This window comes from Mastomys coucha, unplaced genomic scaffold, assembly GCF_008632895.1.
Source record: "Mastomys coucha isolate ucsf_1 unplaced genomic scaffold, UCSF_Mcou_1 pScaffold13, whole genome shotgun sequence".
Taxonomy (NCBI): Eukaryota; Metazoa; Chordata; class Mammalia; order Rodentia; family Muridae; genus Mastomys; species Mastomys coucha.
The window spans coordinates 71,044,048-71,049,933 of NW_022196895.1; the positions used below are offsets into that span (position 1 = coordinate 71,044,048).

At 47.9% G+C, this 5,886-nt stretch overlaps 1 protein-coding gene and 1 long non-coding RNA gene across 4 annotated transcripts in view; one reads left to right on the forward strand and one right to left on the reverse strand.

Moving 5' to 3' along the window:
* The window catches only part of Dym (dymeclin), a 265,175-nt gene that overhangs the window by 161,990 nt on the left and 97,299 nt on the right, over nucleotides 1-5,886 (forward strand). The window lies entirely within an intron of this gene.
* On the reverse strand, nucleotides 2,405-4,410 carry LOC116087360. The gene is made up of 2 exons (XR_004117393.1): nucleotides 4,339-4,410; nucleotides 2,405-2,794 (listed from the first exon to the last, which is right to left on the reverse strand). It is a non-coding gene; the product is annotated as an uncharacterized LOC116087360 (long non-coding RNA).

Consider the following 5,886-nt stretch of genomic DNA (forward strand, 5'->3'; position numbering starts at 1 on the left):
TCTGAGGTCAGTTCTGTAGACCCACTCATCTCTGTGCTCTCTGAGGTCAGTTCTGTAGACCCACTCATCTTTATACTCTCTGAGGTCAGTTCTGTAGACCCACTCATATCTGTGCCCTCTGAGGTCAGTTCTGTAGACCCACTCATATCTGTGCCCTCTGAGGTCAGTTCTGTAGACCCACTCATCTCTGTGCCCTCTGAGGTCAGTCTGTAGACCCACTCATATCTGTGCTCTCTGAGGTCAGTTCTGTAGACCCACTCATCCTAGTGCTGCTCAATTTCCTGGATCCCTAAGCAGGGTGATGGTGCTCTCTGAGTCCATGAGACAGGTGCAGCCAGAGGCTCCCAAGCTGTGGTCTTTTCAGGAGCTTATGCACATGCACACACCAGTCTCTCTGGTCCACCGTTTGTTAAGAGTAAAGCATCTCTTTGCTTCTGCCAAATACAGGAAGGCCATGTGTGGGAATGGAAGATCTGATGGATATTTAACAACGAATGTTCAGTCAGGCTTGCGTTTGGGACCTGCATCTAAGTGCCTGAGTTCTAGAGTATACAACCATCCTCTCCCCTTAATGTCCACTTATTTCTTGTCTCGGCCTTTTCTCGTCTATCGCCATGAGGTTAAATTCAGGTGGTATATTTACAATTCCCATATGTATGTGCCTGCCTTAAACCCAGACTCATCAGCTGTGTCCTTGAACTCTCTGCTTGCCTAACAATTGGGCATCTCAAATTTGGCATTCCCACACGCGATGTGGTCTTCTTGAAGCTTCTCCCAACCACCATCCTCGCCTTGCTCAGGAGAATACTCTCTAAACTTAGGGCCTAAGAGTGAGTCATTCAGGAGAGAGTGGGAGCACAGTCACCGTGGTCATAAAAGGCTTCTCCCGGGAGGGGGAGACACAGTTGCCATCAGCCCAGATCTCGCCACGTTTCCAAGGTGTGCATTCCATATGCTCTGTTGGTAGCCACGGAGATTACTTCACCCACTGGGGAAGTCCGTGTGGATGTGCCTGAAAAACTACAGATAGAACTGCCAGGTTATCATCCAGCTGCATTACACCTGAGCATATGAGCTATGGAATCAGAAGTCAGCATGCCATAGGGATGCCTGCACCCCTGGCTATCACAGGACCATTCAGAGCGGCCAAGTGCCGGGGTCAGCCTAAGTGTCCGCCAGCAAAGGCATGCTGCGTGTCTACACATACAGAGCTGTTTTGTCATCCCTCGGGGCTCCTCCCTCTCTGCCTTGCCAGCATTTATTTCTCTTCCTGACGACAGTCACGCTGGTTGTGCCAGGGTAGAATATCGGTACCATTTGCATTTGCATTGCTCTAATGGCTAAGGGTGCTGACCAGTTCATGTCACTTTCGAGAAAGCAGATACAGTTGGAGATCCCACTGTTAAAACAAACCACACAGAGACTCTAGACTTGAGAGATGGGGGTGGGGGCATGGAAATAGAGTGGGACTATTTGGGAAAAGAAAGGGGAGGTCACAAAGAGTGTTGTGAGGTGGTAAGTGTGTGCCTTGATGAGACCCGTCTTTTTGTACAGTTCCTAGATGCTCTTTTAAAAAAAAAATCCGTTCTTACAGTGATTCAGTATCGTCCTAGCCAGTGCACTGTCAAGAGAAAGAAATTTTAAAATTCAGGGCTGGAGAGATGGATAGCTCAGTGGTTAAGAGCACTGACTGCTCTTCCAAAGTCCTGAGTCAAATCCCAGCAACCACATGGTGGCTTGCAACCCCATTGTAGCTCACAACCATTGGTAATGAGATCTGATGCCCTCTGGTGTGTTTGAAGATAGCTACAGTGTATTTTCCTATAATAAATAAATACATATTTTTTTAAAAATTTAAAATTCAAACTGAATTTTAAATGTGAACCTGTTTTTTAATTCTATTAAGTCCTTTGCTCTTGGCACTGGCTCAGAGGTGAGAAAGCCTGGGTACCCAGAGGTGTCACTCCCAGGACCCACATAGTAGCTCACAATCGGCTGTAACTCCAGTTCTGGGATCCACGGACTCTACACGGATAGGTGCACTTGACACACAGACAGGCAAACCACTCGTGAACAAAAAATAAAAGTAAACGTTTTAAAAATTCTAATGAATCTACAAAAAGTGTACTACACTTAGTAAGTGGGTTCAGCGAGGCCATTACTGGCTGGGCACAGTGGCACACACCTGAACTTCTATCTCAAGAAGATTGAGCCTAGAAGAAGATTGAGCCCATCTGGTCAACTGAGCAAGAGAAGGGGGGTGGTTATCATATGCACATAAGATCTATAAAATGAAAGTGTAAACTTTTGTTAAAAGGCAGACCAAAGCAGGGTGATCATCTCCTTGGAAATTGAGAGCTGTGGCCACTATAAGACCCTGAAGTCATGAACACATGTAGTACGGTATTAATCAGAGTTTATTCATTGTTTACTAGTACCAGTGGTTGATGATACAATTTGCATGGAAATAACAAAGAAGCCAAAATAATTCAAAGCCATGACAAAGAAAGCAGAACTTAGAGGACCCTGCCTGATTGCAGGTTTACTGTACAGCGGAGTCAGGCCAGTGGAGGATTAGTGTACAGAGCGTTCACAGGTCAGTGGGCTGGGAACCAAGAATAGACTTGTGCATATGTAGTCAATGCATTTCAGCCAGGGCAAGAAGAACATTCTTGGGAAAGTGATAGTCTTTTAGTGCTAGAGCAGTTAACTGCCTATATTCCTCCACCCGCAGAACAGGCAGACCTTGGCTCTTGCTTCAGAGTCCACACATCAGCGCAAGCGGATCATAGACCTAAACACAAGAGGGAGAAATACAATGCTTACAGGAGAATCCAGAGGAGAACAGCTTTGGGGCTGGGGGTTAGAGTTTGTTTTTTTAAAGATGAGACATAAAAAGTACAAACCATTCTTTTAGAGTTTAGCAAATTCATCACACTTAATCAAATTTTAAAATTAAGTTAGTTGTGGTAGTGTATTCCAATGTTTGAGAGCAGAGGTGGGCAGGTCTCTCAGAGTTCTGTGTCAGCCTGATCTACAAAGTAAGTTCCAGGATAGCCAGAATTACGTAGTGAGACCATATCTCAAGGAAAAAAAATTCCTAAAATGATATACATATTGTGTGTGTATATATATATGTATGTATATGTATTTATATACTATGCATCTGATAAAGGGCTTATACCCAAAGTATATAAAGAAACAAACCTCTTACAACTTAAGAAGAAAAGCAACTCAGTTTTTAGGGGGCAGAAGATTGTATAGCTGACTACAGGGAAGATGCTCTTCCGTGCCGAGAATACCAAAACTAAGAAGATCAAAATACTAAGTGACATGCTGAGCGAGAAGGAGCTGGTGGCTCAGCACAGTTAGACGTTGGTCAAGGGCCAGGCAGTCCAGCAACCCTTGCAGGATTCTGCTCAAGAGGCAGGGCAGTATGTGTTCAGCAAAAGAGTAGCCCAACCCTGGAAACAACCAGCGAATAAGAGACTTGAGGTCTGTCCATACTGGAGTCTGCTGGGCATTACAACAGAATGAGTTATGGATACTCAGACCATGGACAGATCTGAGCACTGTGCTGAGTGAGAAAGGCAGACTCAGGACTGGCATGTGGTCTGGTCTATTTGTGTGAAAGTCTAGAAGAGGCAAAAGCGTGTATCCGTGTTGCCTGGCCGGAAGCGGGGTGCGTTACAGAAAGAGCCCAGCTGTAAAAGGCTCCATGGAGCTTTCTGGAGAAGTAGCGTTGCTGTCTGTCTTGATTATTCTGATGGATTATGTGTGTGGTTATGTTTTTCAAAACTCCTTGTGTTATATGCGTAGGTTATTCCCTAATAAAGCTATCTGAAAGTGAGGTAGGACATAAGAGCAGCTTTGAGTGCCCCGTGAGCTGAGGAGAGGGATGTTTGTCAAAGGCAGGGAAGGAGACATCTCTTCCTGAGGGGTGGGAAGGCTAGGGCTGGAGCCACATCTTAGGCCATGTGTGGACTTCTGCCACCCAGCTCCTGCCTCTTGTTCCCGCTATAAGTGGGAAGACCACCGTTGGTTTCATCCTTAGAGCAAGTTCAGGGCCTTGGTTGCATGTCCTACCCATTTGATACCCTTTGCTTCCCTGAAATGACCCCGCAGGGTCCCTGCCTCTGGCATTAGGTGAAGCGACCAGCTGCCTTTGCTGCCTTGAGGTTTCACTCTTTTCTCAGAGCTCTGTCCTGAGTGCCTTTGCTCACACAGTGCTCACACATTGTCATGTGGGTGATCCCCTCCATTTCTGTGATTGCTCCTGATGTAGGTTGTCCCCACCTCTCCCCACACCAAGTCCCCTCATTGTCTTTTGAACACTACCGTCTGGTTGTTTCTGTCTCCAGTGGTCTTCCCAAGCAGCTTGCCAGAGGGGTTGAGGGGCGGCGGTTGGGGGTGGGGTTCCTGGCAGAATTGTTAGGCATATAGATTCAGTAGCCAGCATTCCTGTGCCTGACTCCTGACTCTTGCCACTCACTGCTTTGTGCCTAGGGAGATTACTTAACCTACCCTTGCTTCAGTGTGTCATCCCTTTAAAAATGGAGGGAGGGGACATGGGTCATAGACCCACCCTCCCGACTCTGTGATAGGCGGAGCTGGTACAGGGCCTGCTCTGCACCTCCCATGGCTGCTGCCCTTGCTTTGTCCTCCCAAGTCTCCCTGCTCATAACTGTTCATCAGCCAGGGATTTCTAGAAAACCCCAATTACCTGGGTTCCTTTCCTTTAGTCTCTGCATTGTCTGCCTTCCACATGGCTCCTGTCAGCTTCCACCCTAGTCTCCCCCTCAAGTTGAATGTTCCCTTAGGGTTGGCCATTTCTGCTTCTGTTCTCTTGTCATCTCCCTCCAGGGAAGAGTAATCTTTCTAAAGCGACAGTAGTTAATGACTCCTCCTTGGTCCATCAGTGGTTTTCAGTCATGGGATTTCATGGGAACACTGTGGCCACCGGAAAGGGGAAGGGGCTGCATAAGGGAGAACTGCTACCCGCTCGCACTACCAGACACGGTTCTTCACTTCTGTCTCTTACCGCAGTCCTGCTGGCATGGACATCTCTGGGTCTCAGGGTGAGATCCAAGCTGTGTTCGATAATAAGAGGTGACCCACACCCAGCACTTTGCACCTGTGGGCCCTGCTGCCTCTGCCCCACTGCTGGCTTCTCTGCCTTCGCTCGGACTTCTTTGTCTGTTTGCCATCCTGCTGCTTGGCTTGCGTGGCCAGCTCTTAGTTGTTACTTAAGGCAGCAGTCAGACATCACCCTTTTCTGTCATCCATCAGGTGCGGGCGAGGCCTCACTTGTATCCCATGCCACATCTGCCCTGCAGGAAGGCAGGCCGTGGCTGCTGTCCTACCTTGCTGCTGCCCTCACTGGCTTCCTCTCTTGCCCTATCTCACCCCATGGATTTTCTCCAGTCTCGCTTCGTGAGCTGCAGGCCTCTCAGCACACCCTCTGTATCCTGTTTCAGCCTTGCAGATCGCTCTTCATCCTCATTTACTTCCCAGTTAGCAAACTCCTAACTTGAAGGCTACAGGCAAGCCCGATTTCCTCTGTGGAATGCGTCTAACCTTCCGCTGCACCCTAGAGCATTCTGGCAGAGTGTTCTCTGCTTTCAAACTTACCCCTTGGACTTGACCTCCTTGGGCGGGAACCATGTCTCTGAGCATTTTGCAGTAGCTCCTCAACTTTCTAGAACAAAGCCCAGGGTTTTGGATGTGCCATGGGCGTCCATCCCTTCACAGTCTGTCTTCAGACTGTCTTCGTTCTGGTCTCCTCTCCTGCCATCTGTGCACCTCAGCTGCAGCCATTTGCGCCAGCTTGTGATCTTCTCAGCATGTCCCAGTTTGGACTGACCGCACATTTTTTTTTTTTTTTTT